The sequence below is a fragment of the Bubalus kerabau genome, chromosome 8 (genome assembly GCF_029407905.1).
Source record: "Bubalus kerabau isolate K-KA32 ecotype Philippines breed swamp buffalo chromosome 8, PCC_UOA_SB_1v2, whole genome shotgun sequence".
Classification (NCBI taxonomy): domain Eukaryota; kingdom Metazoa; phylum Chordata; class Mammalia; order Artiodactyla; family Bovidae; genus Bubalus; species Bubalus kerabau.
In genome coordinates this window covers 28,341,032-28,365,240 of record NC_073631.1, presented here as the reverse complement: position 1 = coordinate 28,365,240, position 24,209 = coordinate 28,341,032, and the positions used below count along the sequence as shown (strand labels likewise).

The following is a 24,209-nucleotide window of genomic DNA, read 5'->3' as shown; positions in this document are numbered from 1 at the left end:
ATTTTCTTTCACTCAGTGGGGATTTTAGATGCTCAAGAAAAATTTTTAAATGTATGTGATATGTAATTCAATGATATACAAGTAGTTATAAAAATTAAGCATAATGCAAGCAAAACGTACTTAAAACTGAGAAACTAAAATAAGCATAAAAACCTTATGCAATTAAACATTTTATGTATATAAAAGGCAAATAATTAAAAATAATTACTTCTAAATACATTTGAGAGTGCTTAAAGTGATAGGATACAGCCCTGGAAAACAAGAGTTCAAAGTTATAATTTTATAAGAGATCAAATACAAAGAGAGAGAGGGGGGAAAGACTCAAAATAAGATACAGGGAATGTAGTATCAAATTTAAAATTAAATCAAGGATAAGACTCCCTCCAAACCCTAAATTCTAGAGCAGACAATGCACCAAAATGAAGGACCACAGCTGCTGAAGTGGGTGTGCTGGTGGAACCCTGATAAATCTGGAGGTTGGGTGCGGAAGGCAGGTGTGTGGGATGTTTGAGTGACAGGGCTAAGAAAGAGAGGAAACAGCAGTCACCTCCAGTGGTGTCCTAGATGAGTCTCATTTGGGATTATGATTCTGAGCACATTAGATAGACCGATGGGAGAAGCCTTCACGGGGCCACTTTCAAGGGGCCCGAAAGGACTCCAGGAGACAACAGACTGAAGCTTCATTAACTGCTGAGCTTCAGATAAATGTAGAAAGTTGCTTTCAGGAAGGCAAATGAAACCCTTTGCAGCATATTCTCTACAAAAAGAAAAGCAACACTCAACTAATAGCTATTCAGTTCAGTTGTGTCTGACTGTTTGTGACCCCATGGACTGCAGCACGCCATGCTTGCCTGTCTATCACCAACTCCCAGAATTACTCAAACTCAGGTCCATCGAGTTTGCCATCCAACCATCTCATCCTCTGTCATCCCCTTCTCCTCCTGCCCTCAATCTTTCCCAGCATCAGGGTCTTTTCAAATGAGTCAGTTCTTCTCATCAGGTGGCCAAAGGATTGGAGTTTCAGCTTCTGCATCAGTCCTTCCAATGAATATTCGGGACTGATTTCCTTTAAGATGGACTGGTTGGATCTCCTTGCAGTCCAAGGGACTCTCAAGAGTCTTCTCCAACACCACAGTCCAAAAGCATCTTCAGTGCTCAGCTTTCTTTATAGTACAACTCTCACATCCATACATGACTACTGGAAAAAAAACATAGCTTTGACTAGCCGGACCTTTGTTGGCAAAGTAATGTCTCGACTTTTTAATAGGCTGTCTAGGTTGGTCATAACTTTCCTTCCAAGGAGCAGGTGTCTTTTAATTTCATGGCTACAGTCACCACCTGCAGTGATTTTGGAACCCAAAAAATAAAGTTTCTCACTGTTTCCATTGTTTGCCCATCTATTTGCCATGAAGTGATGGGACCATGATCTTAGTTTTCTGAATGTTGAGTTTTAAGCCAACTTTTTCACTCTCCTCTTTCACTTTCATCAAGAGGCTCTTTAGTTCTTCTTCGCTTTCTGCCATAAGGGTGGTGTCATCTGCATATCTGAGGTTATTGATATTTCTCCCAGCAATCTTGATTCCAGCCTGTGCTTCATCCAGCCCAGCATTTCACATGACGTACTCTTAATATAAGTTAAATAAGCAAGGTGACAACATACAGCCTTGACGTACTTCTTTCCTGATTCAGAACCAGTCTGTAGCTCTATGTCCAGTTCTAACTGTTGCTTCTTGACCTGCATACAGATTTCTCAGGAGGCAGGGCAGGTGGTCTGGTATTCCCACCTCTTGAACAATTTTCCAGTTTGTTGTGATCCACACAGTCAAAGGCTTTGGCATAGTCAATAAAGCAGAAGTAGATGTTTTTCTGGAACTCTCTAGCTTTTTCGATGATCCAATGGATGTTAGCAATTTGATCTCTGGTTCCTCTGCTTTTTCTAAATCCAGTTTGAACATTTGGAAATTCATGGTTCACATACTGTTGAAGCCAGGGTTGGAGAATTTTGAGCATTACATTACTAGCATGTAAGATGAGTGCAACTGTGCAGTAGTTTGAACATTCTTTGGCATTGCCTTTCTTTGGGATTGGAGTGAAAACTGACCTTTTCCAGTCCTGTGGCCACTGCTGAGTCTTCCAAATTTGCTGGCATATTGAGTGCAGCATTTTCACAGCATTATCTTTTAGGATTTGAAATAGCTCAACTGGAAATCCATCACCACTACTAGCTTTGTTCATAGTGATGCTTCCTAAGGCCCATTTGACTTCGCATTCCAGGATGTCTGGCTCTAGCTGAGTGATCACACCATCATGGTTATCTGGGTCATGAAGATCTTTTTTTATAGTTCTTCTGTGTATTCTCGCCACCTCTTCTTAATATCTTCTGCTTCTGTTAGATCCATACCATTTCTGTCCTTTATTGAACCCATCTTTACATGAACTGTTCCCTTGGTATTTTTTATTTTCTTGAAGAGATCTCTAGTCTTTCCCATTTTATTGTTTTCCTCCTTTTCTATGCATTGATCACTGAGGAGGCTTTCTCATCTCTCCTTGTTATTCTTTGGAACTCTGCATTCAGATGGGTATATCTTTCCTTTGCTCCTTTGCCTTCAGCTTCCCTTTTTTTCTCAGCTATTTGTAAGGCCTCCTCAGACAGCCATTTTGCCTTTTTGCATTTCTTTTTCTTGGGGATGGGTTTTGATCCCTGCCTCCTGCACAATGCCACAACTGTCTGTCCACAGTCCTTCAGGCACTCTATCAGATCTAATCCCTTGAATCTATTTGTCACTTCCACTGTATAGTCGTAAGGGATTTGATTTAGGTCATACCTGAATGGTCTAGTTATTTTCCTTACTTTCTTCAATTTAAGTCTAAATTTGGCAATAAAGAATTCGTGATCTGAGTCAGCTCCCAGTCTTGTTTTTGCTGACTGTATAGAGCTTCTCCATCTTTGGCTGCAAAGAATATAATCCATCTGATTTCAGTGTTGACCATCTGGTCATGATGTCCATGTATAGAGTCTTCTCTTGTGTTGTTGGAAAAGGGTGTTTGCCATGACCAGTGCGTTCTCTTGGCAAAACTGTTAGCCTTTGACCTTCTTGGTTTTGTACTCTAAGACCAAATTTGCCTGTTACTCCAGGTGTTTATTGACTTCCTACTTTTGCATTCCAGTCCCCTATGATGAAAAGGACATCTCTTTTGGGTGTTAGTTCTAGAAGGTCTTGTAGGTCTTCATAGAACCATTCAACTTCAGCTTCTTCAGCATTACTGGTTGGGGCACAGACTTGGATTACTGTGATATTGAACAGTTTGCCTTCTGTCATTTTTTAGATTGTACCCAAATACTGCATTTCAGACTCTCTTGTTGACTGTGAGGGCTACTCCATTTCTTCTAAAGGATTCCTGCCCACAGTAGTAGATATAATGGTCATCTGAGTTAAATTCACCCATTCCTGTCCATTTTAGTTCACTGTTTCTAAAATGTCAATGTTCACTCTTGCCATCTCCTATTTGATCTCGTCCAATTTACCTTACGAGGTCCAATTCATGGACCTGACATTTTAGGACCTAACCTAACATTCCAGGTTCCTTTGCAAGATTTCTCTTTATAGCATCAGACTTACTTCCATCACCAGTCACATCCACAACCGGGTGTTGTTTTTGCTTTGGTTCCATCTCTTCATTCCTTCTGCAGTTATTTCTCCATTCTTCTCCAGTAGCATATTGGGCACCTACAGATCTGGGAAGTTCATCTTTCAGTGTCCTATCTTTTTGCCTTTTCATACTGTTCATGGGGTTCTCAAGGCAAGAATGCTGAAGTGGTTTGCCATTCCCTTCTCCAGTGGACCACGTTTTGTCAGATCTCTCTACCATGACCCGTCTGTCTTGGTGGTCCTACATGGCTGCACTCGGTGCCCCCTACCCTGCAATGGGTCACCACCAACCCATGCCTCAGCCACAGACTCCTGGACACACGGAAAAGTCTGGGTCAGGCTCTTGTGGGGTCACTGCTCCCGTCTCCTGGGTCCTGGTACACACAAGGTTTTGCTTGTGCCCTCCAAACTTCTGTTTCCCTGATCCTGTGTAAGTTCTGGCAGCTCTTTGGTGGAGTTAATGACAACCTCCTCCTAGAGGGCTTATGCCATACCCAGGTCTGTGCACCCAGAGCCCCTGCCAGTAGCTATTAACCAGTAACAAAAACTGACTGTCACAAGACAGAAAGTGAAAGTGCAAGTTGACAGTTGTGTCTGACTCTTTGCGACCCCATGGAAATTCTCCAGGCCAGAATACTAGAGTAGGTAGCCTTTCCCTTCTCTGGGGGATCTTCCCAACCCAGGGATCTAACCCAGGTCTCCCACTCTGCAGGCGGATTCTTTATCAGCTGAGCCACAAGAGAAGACTGTCACAAGGGGTAAAGTGATTATGAGTACCACAAAGATGTCTGGTACTTCAACTGATAGGTAGCTGAGCCTGAACACGTGTTTGAGTCCTAGTGTAACAAAGGGTTTCCAAGAACAACACAAGACTAGTTTTACTCATCATGTGACTCCAAGCAACACTGACTGGGGCCTGTCATACAGTGTGAATCTAACAGAAAAGGGCCTTCTTGCCTTACTCCACCACAGACTACCGGGAAATTGTGATACCTTTAGAATACAAGGATCACCAAAGGGGGATTGCGCCTGAAAAAAAAGCTGATGCAAGGTCTCTTTGAGCCCAAAACAAAGTAGAAAACTAGTACAGAAATGATGCCCACGTGATTTTGCTGCATCCGGAACTACCTGGAGGTAATGCTCGGGGCAATGGAGTTTCTGCGTTAATGGATCTAAGTATTAAACCAACAAAATCTAGATGTGCAGTGACCTTATTTCTCTGGTGAGTCTGCAGAAACATGACAGGCAATGCTTTAATGTGGTCTAACTATTAGCCACTAATAAATAACAAAAGGGAAGCTACCATCATATACCCTTTCTGTCTCTGCCCATTTCCCTCCTAGCTGCCCTATGCCAAACAGGAGGAGGTGCTCATCAGATTGGTCAGAAACGGACGTACTGATGGGTCATGGTGCCTCTTGGGCAGGATGGCTATGCCTCACAAGGCAAGGACCTATGAATCATGCCCTTCTGAAACTCCTCTTGCTTTCCCTTGTAGCAGAATTGAAGAGCTCAGCTGGAATATCCATTTGGTGGCCTGTGTCTACCCTCACTCCCAGATGTCATACAGCCCCATCCAGGGCTGTCCCATCTCTCTCTGTCCCAGAGCACACCTAAACATATGAGTCCCAAGTTTTAGAAGGGAGAGGAAGAAGGGTGGATGGAAGAGGAAGTTTAACTTGAACCTCTCAACTAAATCATACTGTCATAGAGAGTGAAGTAAGTCAGAAAGAGAGAAAAACAAATATCATACATTAAGGCATATATGTGGAATCTGACAAAAAAAATGGTATAGACAATCTTATTCATAAAGCAGAAATAGAGACACAGATGTAGAGAACAAGTGTATGGATACCAAGAGGGCAAAGGTGGAGGTGAGATGAATTGGGAGATTGGGACTGATAATACGCCACGTTGAAAGTCAGGAAGGGCGGCAGTGAGGAGATACCCCACGCCCAAGGTAAGAGAAACCCAAGTAAGATGGTAGGTGTTGCAAGAGGGCATCAGAGGGCAAACACACGGAAACCATACTCACAGAAAACTAGTCAATCTAATCACACTAGGACCACAGCCTTGTCTAACTCAATGAAACTAAGCCATGCCCGTGGGGCAACCCAAGATGGGCGGGTCATGGTGGAGAGATCTGACAGAATGTGGTTCACTGGAGAAGGGAATGGCAAACCACTTCAATATTCTTGCTTTGAGAACCCCATGAACAGTATGAAAAGGCAAAATGATAGGATACTGAAAGAGAAACTCCCCAGGTCAGTAGGTGCCCAATATGCTACTGGAGATCAGTGGAGAAATAACTCCAAAAAGAATGAAGGGATGGAGCCAAAGCAAAAACAATACCCAGCTGTGGATGTGACTGGTGATAGAAGCAAGGTCCGATGCTGTAAAGAGCAATATTGCATAGGAACCTGGAATGTCAGGTCCATGAATCAAGGCAAATTGGAAGTGGTCAAACAGGAGATGGCAAGAGTGAATGTCGACATTCTAGGAATCAGGGAACTGAAATGGACTGGAATGGGTGAATTTAACTCAGATGACCATTATATCTACTACTGCGGGCAGGAATCCCTCAGAAGAAATGGAGTGGCCATCATGGTCAACAAAAGAGTCCGAAATGCAGTACTTGGATACAATCTCAAAAATGACAGAATGAACTCTGTTCAATATCACAGTAATCCAAGTCTGTGCCCCAACCAGTAACACTGAAGAAGCTGAAGTTGAATGGTTCTATGAAGACCTACAAGACCTTTTAGAACTAACACCCAAAAAAAGATGTCCTTTTCATTATAGGGGACTGGAATGCAAAAGTAGGAAGTCAAGAAACACCTGGAGTAACAGGCAAATTTGGCCTTGGAATACGGAATGAAGCAGGGCAAAGACTAATAGAGTTTTGCCAAGAAAATGCACTGGTCATAACAAACACCCTCTTCCAACAACACAAGAGAAGACTCTATACATGGACATCATGACCAGATGGTCAACACTGAAATCAGATGGATTATATTCTTTGCAGCCAAAGATGGAGAAGCTCTATACAGTCAGCAAAAACAAGACCAGGAGCTGACTGTGGCTCAGATCATGAACTCCTTATTGCCAAATTCAGACTTAAATTGAAGAAAGTAGGGAAAACCAGTAGACCATTCAGGTATGACCTAAATCAAATCCCTTATGATTATACAGTGGAAGTGAGAAATAGATTTAAGGGCCTAGATCTGATAGATAGAGTGCCTGATGAACTATGGACTGAGGTTCGTGACATTGTACAAGAGACAGGGATCAAGACCATCCCCATGGAAAAGAAATGCAAAAAAGCAAAATGGCTGTCTGGGGAGGCCTTACAAATAGCTGTGAAAAGAAGAGAAGCAAAAAGCAAAGGAGAAAAGGAAAGATATAAGCATCTGAATGCAGAGTTCCAAAGAACAGCAAGAAAAGATAAGAAAGCCTTCTTCAGCGATCAATGGAAAGAAATAGAGGAAAACAACAGAATGGGAAAGACTAGGGATCTCTTCAAGAAAATCAGAGATACCAAAAGAACATTTCATGCAAAGATGGGCTTGATAAAGGACAGAAATGGTATGGACCTAACAGAAGCAGAAGATATTAAGAAGAGGTGGCAAGAATACACAGAAGAACTGTACAAAAAAGATCTCTACGACCCAGATAATCACGATGGTGTGATAATTGACCTAGAGCCAGACATTCTGGAATGTGAAGTCAAGTGGGCCTTAGAAAGCATCACTACGAGCAAAGCTAGTGGAGGTGATGGAATTCCAGTTGAGCTATTCCAAATCCTGAAAGATGATGCTGTGAAAGTGCTGCACTCAATATGCCAGCAACTTTGGAAAACTCAGCAGTGGCCACAGGACTGGAAAAGGTCAGTTTTCATTCCAATCCCAAAGAAAGGCAATGCCAAAGAATGCTCAAACTACTGCATAATTGCACTCATCTCACATGCTAGTAAAGTAATAATGCTCAAAATTCTCCAAGCCAGGCTTCAGCAATATGTGAACTGTGAACTTCCTGATGTTCAAGCTGGTTTTAGAAAAGGTAGAGGAACCAGAGATCAAATTGCCAACATCCACTGGATCATGGAAAAAGCAAGAGAGTTCCAGAAAAACATCTAGTTCTGCTTTATTGATATGCCAAAGCCTTTGACTGTGTGGATCACAATAAAGTGTGGAAAATTCTGAAAGAGATGGGAATACCAGACCACCTGACCTGCCTCTTGAGAAACCTATATGCAGGTCAGGAAGCAACAGTTAGAACTCGACATGGAACAACAGACTGGTTCCAAATAGGAAAAGGAGTTCGTCAAGGCTGTATATTGTCACCCTGTTTATTTAACTTATATTCAGAGTACATCATGAGAAATGCTGGACTGGATGAAGCACAAGCTGGGATCAAGATTGCCGGGAGAAATATCAATAACCTCAGATATGCAGATGACACCACCCTTATGGCAGAAAGTGAAGAGGAACTAAAAAGCCTCTTGATGAAAGTGAAAGTGGAGAGTGAAAAAGTTGACTTAAAGCTCATCATTCAGAAAACGAAGATCATGGCATCTGGTCCCATCACTTCCTGGGAAATAGATAGGGAAACAGTGGAAACAGTGTCAGATTTTATTTTTCTGGGCTCCAAAATCACTACAGATGGTGACTGCAGCCATGAAATTAAAAGACGCTTACTCCTTGGAAGGAAAGTTATGACCAACCTAGATAGCATATTCAAAAGCAGAGACATTACCTTGCCAACAAAGGTTCATCTAGTCAAGGCTATGCTTTTTCCTGTGGTCATGTATGGATGTGAGAGTTGCACTATGAAGAAGGCTGAGCGCTCAAGAATTGATGCTTTTGAACTGTGGTGTTGGAGAAGACTCTTGAGAGTCCCTTGGACTGCAAGGAGATCCAACCAGTCCATTCTGAAGGAGATCAGCCCTGGGATTTCTTTGGAAGGAATGATGCTAAAGCTGAAACTCCAGTACTTTGGCCACCTCATGCGAAGAGTTGACTCATTGGAAAGGACTCTGATGCTGGGAGGAATTGGGGGCAAGAGGAGAAGGGGATGACAGAAGATGACATGGCTGGATGGCATCACTGACTCGATGGACGTGAGTCTCAGTGAACTCTGGGAGTTGGTGATGGACAGGGAGGCCTGGTGTGCTGCAATTCATGGGGTCGCAAAGAGTCGGACATGACTGAGTGAATGATTTGATTGATACTATGTATAAAATAGACAATTCATGAGACCCTACTGTATAAAAATAAAATAAAATAAAATACCATCCAAAATAAATAAACTAAGTCATATACCCTAATTTGGTCTTTGACCTGAGTTGTATTTTGCAAGAAGGGATTTTGCTCCAGTTACTCATCACGTAATCCCTTCCTAGCCCATGTGGAAGAAAAGTAATTGGTAGGCAGCAGTCATTTACATGCATCAAATATGTCAACACCCTCTGCCATCAGCCCTAATAACTGTCATAATAACTCATTAATTCTGAAGACAATAAAAATACATAGACAGATAATTTAAATAAGTGCCCTGGGAATTACCATGAGCCCAGAGAACTTTTCTGTATCACAAACCCGTGTCAAACTCTTTCCCTATTTTTCTCCCATTACAATACTGTAAAAGATAATATGACTGCTTAATGCTCTCTGCCAAGAAAAATTTCCCAGAGGGAATCTATTTTTATCGGTGCCTCTGCTGGAAAGATTCCATTAACACATTCCCTCTGACCACTTAGGAACCATTCTCCACCTGCCACTATGTACCCATTACACATCTCAAATACACCTGTTTTATACAAATTTATCCAAAGTATGTGTGTATATATCTATATAGACAGATATTTTGACCATATAAAATTACAACACAGTCATCCATCATTTTGATGATTTGCCACATGCCAAAAATACATCTCTGCTGAATTTCCTAAAAACAAACAGTTAAGCCATATTTCATGAAAAGCTTCAATGTGCCCATTGCTGCTCTGATTTCTAAGTGCCATCCTATTTCTACTCACCACTTGAGGAAAATTGAGGAAAAGATTTCAGGTACTTATCAAGCACCTAGAGACACAGTACTAGGTCTGTTGTGGAGATACAAACATGATGCCCACAATGATTTTTAGCAGAATTCTCAGGAGTTGCTTAGAAATGATGGTGATTCCAGCAAGCTGAGTCACAGGAAACCCAGCTGTAAGTGACTGGGAGACTGATACACACGAGGACAACAGGGTGTAGGATCCCCCCTCCACTTGGATTTTCCCTGTGATTTCAGGGGTGGGAGCGGGGGTCATGCTTTAACCATCCCAGATGTTCAAGGTGGTGTCTATGGCAGAGCCAAGACTAGGTGCCACTTGGTGTGTTGACCACAACAACTTATCACTAAAATTGAGCTTTGTCTGGAAAAACTGATTCTACTTTGGAAAGTTAGTCCTTCAGTCACAGTGACAAAGAACACATGCACTTCACTTTATTTTAAGCTCTTCTATCAAGTCATCTTGTACAGCCAGGTCATTGCAACTCTAACCACCTCACCACGGGACTCACGGTGAGCCTCAGATGGTTCAAAACTCAACTCTATAAAATTTACCCAATTTGGCTCCATAAACACCCCAAAGCATACTACAATAATATTTATTCTCTCAGAATAAGAGAATCTAAAAAGTCATGCAATATAGTATTTAAAATATATTTAGTATTATAAAGTATTTGTAGCTGAAATAAAATGATGTTTGGATTGTTTCAGAGTAATCTGACTGTTTTCGGGAAGGCTGGGTAGGCGTAAAGAGGAAACGAGATTGTTCACATGGGGATCACTACTGAAGCTCAGTGATGAGTAAATTAAGCTGCTCATACTCTTCAATTTACTTTTGTGTGCACCTAATTTTCTATAATAAATTGCTTTTTTGAAAAATGCAGGAGGAGGAGCCAAGATGGCGGAGGAGTAGGACGGGGAGAACACTTTCTCCCCCACAAATTCATCAAAAGAGCATTTAAACGTCGAGTAAATTCCACAAAACAACTTCTGAATGCTGGCAGAGGACATCAGGCACTCAGAAAAGCAGCCCAACTCTTCGAAAGGAGGTAGGAAAAAATATAAAAGACAAAAAAAGAGACAAAAGAGGGAGGGACGGAGTTCCGTCCCGGGAAGGGAGTCTTAAAAAGAGAGAAGTTTCCAAACACCAGGAAACCCTTTCACTGCCGAATCTGTGCCGAGCTTTGGAAGCACAGAGGGCAACATAAAAGGGAGGGGAAAAAAAATAAACAATTAAAAATCACGGATTGTGAGCCCTAAGGTAACTCCCCCAGCGGAGAAGCAGCGCAGACGCCTGCACACAGCATTAGCAAGCGGGGGCTGGGCAGGGAAGTGGGGCGCGGGCTGTGTCCCTTAGAGTAAGAATCGGGCCGAATGTCCTGAGCGCTATCTGAGCGAAATAATTTGGGCTAGCAAACCAGACTGTGGGATATCTACCACGCGAAAAGCCAGCCCTAACCTAAGACACCGCCAGGCCCGCGCACAGAACAAAGGACTGAACAGAGATAGCCGGCTGCAGACCTTCCCCCTCCGGTGACAGGCAGCCAGAGCCGGACGGGGGCAATCGCAGCCCCAGAGAGACACTATCTATAAAACTGTAAGCAGGCTTCTTTGCTAACTAAAACTTCTTGGGGGTCTGGACGGTCAACAGCTGCCTGAGAAGGTGTGCCAGTTTTACACCCAGATAAACGAGTGGCGGGGAGGCGATAAGTCGCAGCATTGGCGCCCGCCAAACACCTCATCACCTGAGCTGCTCAGATCTGGGAAGAACACAAAAGGCAGGCCCAACCGAGTCTGCGCCTCTGAGGACTACCCGAGTGCCTGAACCTGAGCGGCTTGGACCTGGGAGCTCAGCCCAGGGCCGGCCTCTGATTGTTCCCGGCGGAACAACCTAGAGCCGGAGCAGTGTGGGCAGGGAGGCTACACGCGTCGTGAGCGGGGGCAGACCCAGTGTGGCTGAGGCACTGCGAGCGCACGCCAGTGTTATCTGTTTGCAGCATCCCTCCCTCCCTCCCCACAGCGCGGCTGAACAAGTGAGCCTAAATTAAAAAAAAAAAAAGATAGTGTCCTCAACCATCCCCTTTGTGTCAGGGCAGGAACCAGACACTGAAGAGACCAGCAAACAGAAGAAGCTATAACAGAGGGAAACGCCTTGGAAGCTACAGGCCATAGATTAAAACCCTGTGGTTACTACGGATTACATAGGAAGGGGCCTATAGATCTTGAGAAATATAAGTCGGACTAAGGAACTGCCAAAAATGAACTGAACCCACAATACTCACAACAAAACCAGAGAAAGACGTAGATATAGTTTTACTATTTTTACGATCAATCTTTCTTTCTTTTTTTTTTAATTAAAAAAAATTTTTTTAAGTCCTCTATTGTCCTTTAATTTTCACTTTTATAACTATTACTTTGCAAAAAAAAAAAAAAGACCCTATTTTTTTTTCCTTCTTCAGCAAACTTCATATATATATTTTATAATTTTTTGACCGTGTTTTTTTTTTCTTTTTTCTTTTTCTTCTTTTCTTTAACATTGTATTTTTGAAATTCCAAACTCTACTCTAGATTTTTAATTTTAGCCTTTTGGTATATGTTATCAGTTTTGTACCTATAGTTTTTTTCATAATTTCTGTGACTTTTTTTTTCCTCTGTTTCTTTCTCTTCTTCTTTTATATAACATCGTATATCTGCAATTCCAAACTCTACTCAAGATTTTTAATTTATGCTTTTTGGTATTTGATATCAATTTTGTACCTGTATTTTCTTTATAATTTTTGCGACATTGTTTTTGTTGGTTTGTTTGTTTTCTCTCTTTATTTTTCTTCTTCTTTTTTTTTTTTTAACGTTGTATTTTTGAAATTCCAAACTCTACTCTAGATTTTTAATTTTTGCTTTTTGGTATTAGTTATCAATTTTGTACCTGTAGTTTCTTTATAATTTTCACAACCTTGTTTGTTTTTCTTTGTTTGTTTTTTCTCTCTTTCTTTTCCTTCTTCTTTTCATTAACATCGCATTTTTGAAATTCCAAACTCTACTCTAGATTTCTAATTTTTGCTTTTATGTATTTGTTACCAATTTTGTACCTTTAAGAACCCAATCTTCAGGACCCATTTTTCACTAGTGTACGAGATTACTGGCTTGACTGCTCTCTCTCCCTTTGGACTCTCCATTTTCTCCACCAGGTCACCTGTATCTCCTCCCTAACCCCTCTCTACTCTACCCAACTCTGTGAATTTCTGTGTGTTCCAGACGGTGGAGAACACTTAAGGAACTGATTACTGGCTGGATCTGTCTCCCTCCTTTTCATTTCCCCCTTTTATCCTTCTGGCCACCTCTGTCCCCTGCCTCCTTCTTCTCTTCCCTGTATAACTCCATGAACATCTCTGAGCGGTCCAGTTGTGGAGTGCACATAAGGAAGTGACTACTGGCTAGCCCACTCTCTCCACTATTGATTCCATCTCATCTCATTTGGGTCACCTCTAACTCCCTCCTCCCTCTTCTCTTCTCCATGTAACGCTGTGAACCTCTCTGAGTGACCGTCACAGTAGAGAAGCTTTTCATCTTTAACGTAGATGTTTTATCAGTGGTGCTGTATAGAAGGAGAAGTTTTGAAACTACTGTAAAATTAAGACCGATAACTGGAAGTAGGAGGCTTAAGTCCAAACCCTGACTCCAGGGAACTCCTGACTCCAAGGAACATTAATTGACAGGAGCTCATCAAACGCCTCCATACTGACACTGAAACCAAGCACCACACAAGGGCCAACAAGTTCCAGGGCAAGACATACCAAGCAAATTCTCCAGCAACAAAGGAACACAGCCCTGAGCTTCAAGATACAGGCTGCCCAAAGTCACCCCAAAACCATAGACATCTCATAACTCATTACTGGACATTTCATTACACTCCAGAGAGAAGAAATACAGCTCCATCCACCAGAACATCGACACAAGCTTCCCTAACCAGGAAACCTTGACAAGCCACCTGTACAAACCCACACACAGTGAGGAAACGCCACAATAAAGAGAACTCCACAAACTACCAGAATACAGAAAGGACACCCCAAACTCAGCAATTTAAAAAAAGATGAAGAGACAGAGGAATAGCCAGCAGATAAAGGAACAGGATAAATGCCCACCAAACCAAACAAAAGAGGAAGAGATAGGGAATCTACCTGATAAAGAATTCCAAATAATGATAGTGAAATTGATCCAAAATCTTGAAATTAAAATGGAATCACAGATAAATAGCCTGGAGGCAAGGATTGAGAAGATGCAAGAAAGGTTTAACAAGGACTTAGAAGAAATAAAAAAGAGTCAATATATAATGAATAATGCAATAAGTGAAATTAAAAACACTCTGGAGGCAACAAATAGTAGAATAACAGAGGCAGAAGATAGGATTAGTGAATTAGAAGATAGACTGGTAGAAATAAATGAATCAGAGAGGATAAAAGAAAAACGAATTAAAAGAAATGAGGACAATCTCAGAGACCTCCAGGACAATATTAAACGCTACAACATTCGAATCATAGGGGTCCCAGAAGAAGAAGACAAAAAGAAAGACCATGAGAAAATACCTGAGGAGATAATAGTTGAAAACTTCCCTAAAATGGGGAAGGAAATAATCACCCAAGTCCAAGAAACCCAGAGAGTCCCAAACAGGATAAACCCAAGGCGAAACACCCCAAGACACATATTAATCAAATTAACAAAGATCAAACACAAAGAACAAATATTAAAAGCAGCAAGGGAAAAACAACAAATAACACACAAGGGAATACCCATAAGGATAACAGCTGATCTTTCAATAGAAACTCTTCAAGCCAGGAGGGAATGGCAAGACATACTTAAAATGATGAAAGAAAATAACCTACAGCCCAGACTATTGTACCCAGCAAGGATCTCATTCAAGTATGAAGGAGAAATCAAAAGCTTTTCAGACAAGCAAAAGCTGAGAGAATTCTGCACCACCAAACCAGCTCTCCAACAAATACTAAAGGATATTCTCTAGACAGGAAACACAAAAATTGTGTATAAATTCGAACCCAAAACAATAAAGTAAATGGCAACGGGGTCATACTTATCAGTAATTACCTTAAACGTAAATGGGTTGAATGCCCCAACCAAAAGACAAAGACTGGCTGAATGGATACAAAAACAAGACCCCTACATATGTTGTCTACAAGAGACCCACCTCAAAACAGGGGACACATACAGACTGAAAGTGAAGGGCTGGAAAAAGATTTTCCATGCAAATAGGGACCAAAAGAAAGCAGGAGTAGCAATATTCATATCAGATAAAATAGACTTTAAAACAAAGGCTGTGAAAAGAGACAAAGATGGTCACTACATAATGATCAAAGGATCAATCCAAGAAGAAGATATAACAACTATAAATATATATGCACCCAACACGGGAGCACCGCAGTATGTAAGACAAATGCTAACAAGTATGAAAGAAGAAATTAACAATAACACAATAATAGTGGGAGACTTTAATACCCCACTCACACCTATGGATAGATCAACTAAACAGAAAATTAACAAGGAAACACAAACTTTAAATGATACAATAGACCAGTTAGACCTAATTGATATCTATAGGACATTTCAACCCAAAACAATGAATTTCACCTTCTTCTCAAGCGCACATGGAACCTTCTCCAGGATAGATCACATCCTGGGCCATAAACCTAGCCTTGGTAAATTCAAAAAAATAGAAATCATTCCAAGCATCTTTTCTGACCACAATGCAGTAAGATTAGATCTCAATTACAGGAGAAAAACTATTAAAAAATACAACATATGGAGGCTGAACAACACGCTGCTGAATAACCAACAAATCACAGAAGAAATCAAAAAAGAAATCAAAATTTGCATAGAAACGAATGAAAATGAAAACACAACAACCCAAAACCTGTGGGACACGGTAAAAGCAGTCCTAAGGGGAAAGTTCATAGCAATACAGGCACACCTCAAGAAACAAGAAAAAAGTCAAATAAATAACCTAACTCTACACCTAAAGCACCTAGAAAAGGAAGAAATGAAGAACCCCAGGGTTAGTAGAAGGAAAGAAATCTTAAAAATTAGAGCAGAAATAAATGCAAAAGAAACAAAAGAGACCATAGCAAAAATCAACAAAACCAAAAGCTGGTTCTTTGAAAGGATAAATAAAATTGACAAACCATTAGCCAGACTCATCAAGAAACAAAGGGAGAAAAATCAAATCAATAAAATTAGAAATGAAAATGGAGAGATCACAACAGACAACACAGAAATACAAAGGATCATAAGAGACTACTATCAACAATTATATGCCAATAAAATGGACAACGAGGAAGAAATGGACAACTTCTTAGAAAAGTACAACTTTCCAAAACTCGATCAGGAAGAAATAGAAAATCTTAACAGACCCATCACAAGCACGGAAATTGAAACTGTAATAAAAAATCTTCCAGCAAACAAAAGCCCAGGTCCAGACGGCTTCACAGCTGAATTCTACCAAAAATTTAGAGAAGAGCTAACACCTATCCTGCTCAAACTCTTCCAGAAAATTGCAGAGGATGGTAAACTTCCAAACTCATTCTATGAGGCCACCATCACCCTAATACCAAAACCTGACAAAGATCCCACAAAAAAAGAAAACTACAGGCCAATATCACTGATGAACATAGATGCAAAAATCCTTAACAAAATTCTAGCAATCAGAATCCAACAACACATTAAAAAGATCATACACCATGACCAAGTGGGCTTTATCCCAGGGATGCAAGGATTCTTCAATATCTGCAAATCAATCAATGTAATACACCACATTAACAAATTGAAAAATAAAAACCATATGATTATCTCAATAGATGCAGAGAAAGCCTTTGACAAAATTCAACATCCATTTATGATCAAAACTCTCCAGAAAGCAGGAATAGAAGGAACATACCTCAACATAATCAAAGCTATATATGACAAACCCACAGCAAACATTATCCTCAATGGTGAAAAATTGAAAGCATTTCCTCTAAAGTCAGGAACAAGACAAGGGTGCCCACTTTCACCATTACTATTCAACATAGTTTTGGAAGTTTTGGCCACAGCAATCAGAACAGAAAAAGAAATAAAAGGAATCCAAATTGGAAAAGAAGAAGTAAAGCTCTCACTGTTTGCAGATGACATGATCCTCTACATAGAAAACCCTAAAGACTCCACCAGAAAATTACTAGAACTAATCAATGACTATAGTAAAGTTGCAGGATATAAAATCAACACACAGAAATCCCTTGCATTCCTATACGCTAATAATGAGAAAACAGAAAGAGAAATTAAGGAAACAATTCCATTCACCATTGCAACGGAAAGAATAAAATACTTAGGAATATATCTACCTAAAGAATCTAAAGACCTATATATAGAAAACTATAAAACACTGGTGAAAGAAATCAAAGAGGACACTAACAGATGGAGAAATATACCATGTTCATGGATTGGAAGAATCAATATAGTGAAAATGAGTATACTACCCAAAGCAATCTATAGATTCAATGCAATCCCTATCAAGCTACCAACAGCATTCTTCACAGAGCTAGAACAAATAATTTCACAATTTGTATGGAAAAACAAAAAACCTCGAATAGCCAAAGCGATCTTGAGAAAGAAGAATGGAACTGGAGGAATCAACCTACCTGACTTCAGGCTCTACTACAAAGCCACAGTTATCAAGACAGTATGGTACTGGCACAAAGACAGAAATATAGATCAATGGAACAAAATAGAAAGCCCAGAGATAAATCCACACACATATGGACACCTTATCTTTGACAAAGGAGGCAAGAATATACAATGGATTAAAGACAATCTCTTTAACAAGTGGTGCTGGGAACTCTGGTCAACCACTTGTAAAAGAATGAAACTAGAACACTTTCTAACACCATACACAAAAATAAACTCAAAATGGATTAAAGATCTCAACGTAAGACCAGAAACTATAAAACTCCTAGAGGAGAACATAGGCAAAACACTCTCTGACATACATCACAGCAGGATCCTCTATGACCCACCTCCCAGAATATTGGAAATAAAAGCAAAAATAAACAAATGGGGCCTAATTAACCTTAAAAGCTTCTGCACATCAAAGGAAACTATTAGCAAGGTGAAAAGACAGCCTTCAGAATGGGAGAAGATAATAGCAAATGAAGCAACTGACAAACAACTAATCTCGAGAATATACAAGCAACTCCTACAGCTCAACTCCAGAAAAATAAAGGACCCAATCAAAAAATGGGCCAAAGAACTAAATAGACATTTCTCCAAAGAAGACATACAGATGGCTAACAAACACATGAAAAGATGCTCAACATCACTCATTATCAGAGAAATGCAAATCAAAACCACTATGAGGTACCATGTCACACCAGTCAGAATGGCTGCGATCCAAAAGTCTACAAGTAATAAATGCTGGAGAGGGTGTGGAGAAAAGGGAACCTCTTACACTGTTGGTGGGAATGCAAACTAGTACAGCCACTATGGAGAACAGTGTGGAGATTCCTTAAATAACTGCAAATAGACCTGCCTTATGATCCAGCAATCCCACTGCTGGGCATACACACTGAGGAAACCAGAAGGGAAAGAGACACGAGTACCCCAATGTTCATCGCAGCACTGTTTATAATAGCCAGGACATGGAAGCAACCTAGATGTCCATCAGCAGATGAATGGATAAGAAAGCAGTGGTACATATACACAATGGAGTATTATTCAGCCATTAAAAAGAATACATTTGAATCAGTTCTAATGAGGTGGATGAAACTGGAGCCTATTATACAGAGTGAAGTAAGCCAGAAAGAAAAACACCAATACAGTATACTAATGCATATATATGGAATTTAGAAAGATGGTAACAATAACCCTGTGTATGAGACAGCAAAACAGACACTGATGTATAGAATAGTCTTATGGACTCTGTGGGAGAGGGAGAGGGTGGGAAGATGTGGGAGAATGGCATTGAAACATGTAAAATATCATGTATGAAATGAGTTGCCAGTCCAGGTTGGATGCACGATACTGGATGCTTGGGGCTGGTGCACTGGGACGACCCAGAGGGATGGAATGGGGAGGGAGGAGGGAGGAGGGTTCAGGATGGGGAACACATGTATACCTGTGGCGGATTCATTTTGATATTTGGCAAAACTAATACAGTTATGAAAAGTTTAAAAATAAAATTAAATTAAAAAAAAATCACCAAAAAAAAAAAAAAAAGAAAGAAAAATGCAGGTGCTACCTGGACATTAATTCTAATCTGTAACTCTATAGGTATCCAATCAAACATGCTCTATCAAAGAACCAGTTATCAATTTATTTTGAATTATTTCCTCAGGGCTAGTGTAAATGATGATATAAATGGTATTTGTTAATCAACAAGTACTTGAGTTGCTATTATGGGAAAGCACTGTTGGGAATTAGAGGTGAATCAAACATAGATCCAGTCCCCAACTAGCTTTCAGCCTAAAAAAGACGTGTGTGTGTGCCGTCATGTCCGAATCTTTGCAACCCTATGCAAAGGGACTGTAGCCCACCAGGCTCCTCTGTCCATGAGATTTCCCAGGCAAGAATATTGGAGTGGATTGCCATTTCCTCCTCCAGGGGATTTTCCTGACCCAGGGATTGAACCTGGGTCTCCTATATTGGCAGGCAGATTCTTTACCAATGAGCCACCAGCTTGAATACTGGAGAGTAAAACAAGGAAGTGTTAAGTGCCACAGACAAAGTTCTATGCGAGAGACTTACATAATTGTTAACAGTATGTCCAAGATGAAGAGAGATGGCCAGGATTCCTGAGCCCACTATTGGTACTTGTCATAGACTAAGTCACCCCAAAATGTGTCTCTCATGTTTTCTAATAGTCTCCGTGTGTGTGTGTGTGTGTGCGCACGCGTGCATGCGCGCGCACAATATTCAATTCTAAAACAGAAACTTTGGGGGAATGGCCAAAATGGCAAAATAAAAAAACCCTGGGCTTACCACCACACGTGGGAAAAATGAGATGACAGTGGAATATTTTTTAAATCGAGGAAAAGGGTAAAACCCCAGAAGAATGGCTAAGTGGAGATAACCAATCTACCCAATAAAGAGTTCACAGTAATGATCATTAAGATGCTCAAACAACTTGGGAGAAGAATGGACATACACAGTGAGAAGTTTAACAATGAGGTAGAAAATATAAAGAACCAAACAGCTAAAGAATATATTAACTGACACTTTAAAATGCACTAGAAGGAATCAACAGTAGGTTAAGTGATATAGAGGAATGCATCAGTGAACTGAAGGACAGAATGGTGGAAACGACTCACAATGAACAGAAATAAAGGAAAAGAATTTTTTTTAATGAGGACAGTTTAAGAGATCGCTGGGAAAACATCAAACATACTACTATCTCTTTCCAGAAGAAGAAGAGATATAGAAAGAGGTAGAGAACATATCTGAGGACATAAGAGCTTAAAACTTCTCTAATACAGGAAAGAAAAAGTCTAGGAAGCACAGAGAGTCACAAACAGGATGAATTCAAAGAGGACCACACCATGACACTTTGCAATTAAAATGACAAAAATTAAAGTGAGGATATTAAGAACCAAGGAAAGGCAACTAGTTACATACAAGAGAACGCTCCTAAGGCTATCAGCTGACTTTTCAGCGGAAACTCTGCAGGCCAGCAGAGAGTGTCATGATATATTTAAAATGATGAAAGGAAAAAGCCTACAACCAAGAATACTCTGTGCAGCAACGTTACCATTCAAATTTGAAGGAAAGATAAAGAGTTTTACAGACCAGCAAAAGCCAAGAGTTCAGCACCACTAAACAGGCTTTACAAGAAATGTTAAAGGGACTTCTCTAAGCAGAAAAGAAAGACCACAACTATAAATATGAAAATTACAAAAGGAAAAAATCTCATTGGTAAAGGCAAATATAAGGTAAAGACAGGAAATCAACCATGCAGAAAGTTAGTAGGAAGGTTAAAAGACAAACATAATATTATCTATATCTATAATAAGTAGTTAAGGGATAAGAAAACAAAAGGATGCAAAACAGAATGTCAAAAACATTATATATACACACCCACATACATACACATGCTGGAGTATTACTCAGTCCTTATAAAACGAAATCACACCATATGCAACTATACGGATGGATAAAAGGTATTATGCTAAGTGAAATAAGTCAAACACAGGAAGACAAATACTGTGTGATTTGACTTATATGTGGAATCTAAAAACAAAACATATAAACAAATTTAACAAAACAGATACAGAATCACAGAGAACAAACAGACGGTTGCCAGAGGCAGGGAGAGTAGGAGCGTAAAAGATACAGATGAGTGAGTTTAAGAGGTACAAACTCACAGTTATAAAATAAATGAGTCACTGGTGTGAAATCTACAGTGTGGGGAACAGAGTCAATAATTAAGTATTGTCATTAAATGGTGACAGATGGTAGCTGGACTTCATTATGGTGATCACTTTGAAATGTATAGAAATAACAAATCACTATGCTGTACACCAGGAGCAACATAGTGTTGCAGGTCAATTTTACTTCAAAAACAAACTCAGAGAGAAAGAGATCAGATTTGTGGTTACCAGAAGTCAGCGGCGAGTGAGGCGAGAGAGAACTAGATAAAAGCTGTCAAAAGGTATAAACTTTCAGTTATAAGATTAATAAGTATTAAGGGTATGTGAGTGAGTGAGTGAAAGTCGCTCAGCTGTGCCTGACTCTTTGCGACCCCATGGACTGTACAGTCCATGGAATTCTCCAGGCCAGAATACTGGAGTGGGCAGTCTTTCCCTTCTCCAGGGGATCTTTCCAACCCAGGGATTAAACCCAGGTCTCCCACATTGCAGGTAGATTTTTTACCAGCTGAGCCACAAAGGAAGCCCAAGAACACTGGAGTGGGTAGCCTATCCTTTCTCCAGCAGATCTTCCCAACCCAGGAATCGAACTGGGGTCTCCTGCATTGCAGACAGATTCTTTACCAACTGAGCTATGAGGGAAGGGTATGTGTAACATGATAAATACAATTATCAATCAGTTTAGTTCAGTCGCTCAGTCGTGTCCAGCTCTGCGACTCCATGGACTACAGCACACCAGGCCTCCCTGTCCATCACCAACTCCCAGAGTTTACTCAAACTCATGTCCATGAGTTGGTGATGCCATCCAACCATCTCATCCTCTGTCATCCCCTTCTTCTCCCGCCTTCAATCTTTCCCAGCATCAGGGTCTTTTCCAATGAGTCAGTTCTTCACATCAGGTGGCCAAAGTATTGGAGTTTCAGCTTCACCATCAGTCCTTCCAATGAATATTCAGGGCTGACTTCCTTTAGGACAGACTGGTTGAATCTCCTTGCAGTCCAAGGGACTCTCAAGAGTCTTCTCCAACACCACAGTTCAATTTTCAGTGTTGCATGTTTAATATGAAAGCTGTTAAGAGAATAAATCCTAATATTTCTCATCTCAAGGAACAAAATTTTTTCCTTTTATTTTGTATCTATAAGAGATAATAAATGTTCATTAAATTTCTTGTGGAAATCATTTCATGGTGGATGTAAGTCAAATCATTATGCTATACAGTAAGCATATGAATTAGTTTTGTTCCAAGAACAAGTTGGTAAGTCCAATTATTTGTCCGTTAAGTCCAACAAAGTTAGCTTAAATATTCAACTAACACAATCCGGCTATATACTGCTGCTTTTACGCTTGCTTCCAGACACCCTGAGCTTGAAATAAAGACGTTACGTTACTGTACTCTATATAGTGCGTACATGCTAAGTCGCTTCAGTCACACCTGACTCTTTGTGACCCTATCGAATGTAGCATGCCAGGCTCCTCTGTCCATGGGATTCGCCAGACACGAGTACTGGGGAGAGTGGCCGTGCCCTCCTCCAGGCAATCTTCCTGACCCAGGGATCAAATCCAAGTCTCACAGCTCCTGCACTGGCAACCTGGGAACAGGAAAGTACACAAAAGCACAACGGCTTGCAGAGGATGCACGTACATGACAATGTACACCAGACACATGAGCTACCCTATGTGAATGGACATTTAAAGACACAGTTGCATCTTTTAAAGTTCACAACTTGAAGGTTCATATGTAGGCGACTTCACTGTACACCTTAAACAGTGCTATATGTCAATTATATCTCAATAAAATTGGAAGGAAAAAAAATCTAATAAAGAGACTTTAAGCCAAACATTAAAACTCACAGCATGCCACGTTTGTTAGCCTGAGGAAGCAAGGTGTTCCTTTAGGCTGTAACCAGAGCTACATCCACCTGCTTCCCACTGCTTCCCTCTAGAAAAAGGCAGAGTAGCCCTCAGCCCCTTCCCCTCAACTCACATCTTCACCCACCAGACTGGAGCATTCTGAAAGAGAGATGAACCCAGCAAAGAAGAATTTAAACAATAGCACGTTGAGAAAAGAGCACATTTTCCCTTCAGGCTATGGCAGTAGTCAAAACACTGTAACCTAGGTCTCCTTTCTGCTGGACTCACTGGGCTGCTGTGGGAGTCGGGTGGGGCAGGGGGGTGGGGTAGGGAAGGAGCAACTTTTCTCCTCTAAAACAGAAACAAGCCTCAGTTTTCTGCAGAGTCCTCTTTGTGGGAGAAAAAACAGAAAGTCAGTCCAAAATGAGTTAATCACAAGAGAGGCTTTAACTCCCCCAAAAGACAAAATCTAATAAACAAGTCATGTACAAAGACCTGCGCTTCTAACCTCTTCCATTTTTACATTAAATCCTGTGTGCCTGGTGCTGCTATCCCATAAGGATGCTGAGGATTTCTGTCCTTGACCCAGGTCACTTTTTCTCCCCCTCCCCTCCCAACTCAGAAATGAAAGAAAGAACAGATGACAAGAACCCGGATTTTCCATCACAGGCACACACAGAGCACTGAATGAGATGCTTATTCCCTGCTGGAACTCCTCGTATCTTACAATTGTTTCCTTTGTGCGTTTTTATCCTTCTCACAGGAAATTAAAAAGAAACATCTTAAGGGCTATCACTATTTCTGACCTGATGCAGAACCTTAACTAGAATTCAGTTTTGTATTTTTTAACACAGATGTTATTTCCTCTGTATACAAGGATGAACCAATTTGGACATTCGCTAATCCATGACTACATCTGACAGGATTACAATCATCTCAGTATATGTACTGTATAGCCTCAGTGTGCTACCATAAATGTATGAAATGAAGTTATATATTTTCAGTGACTCCATTCATGAAAATGCCTCTTCCATCACAGCTGCTTATTGTGAACCCAGCTGTTTGTTTAATATTACAGTTCAAGAGCCACGTTTCAAGGGCAATGCAAGTTTTACTATGCATCACTGTCTAAAAGACAGTGACAGACCAGCTAAGCAAAAATCTGGGATTTTATAGGCTTGACACAGTGTAAAATCTTCCACGTGCTAAGGGAAACATTTTTCAACATTGATGAGGATTACTGAAAAAGTAAGATACC

General features: G+C 40.6%; 1 protein-coding gene across 14 annotated transcripts in view; it reads right to left on the bottom strand.

Moving 5' to 3' along the window:
• AHR (aryl hydrocarbon receptor) overlaps window positions 1-24,209 on the bottom strand; it is a 513,500-nt gene that overhangs the window by 403,011 nt on the left and 86,280 nt on the right. The gene's annotated exons all lie outside the window — the stretch shown is intronic.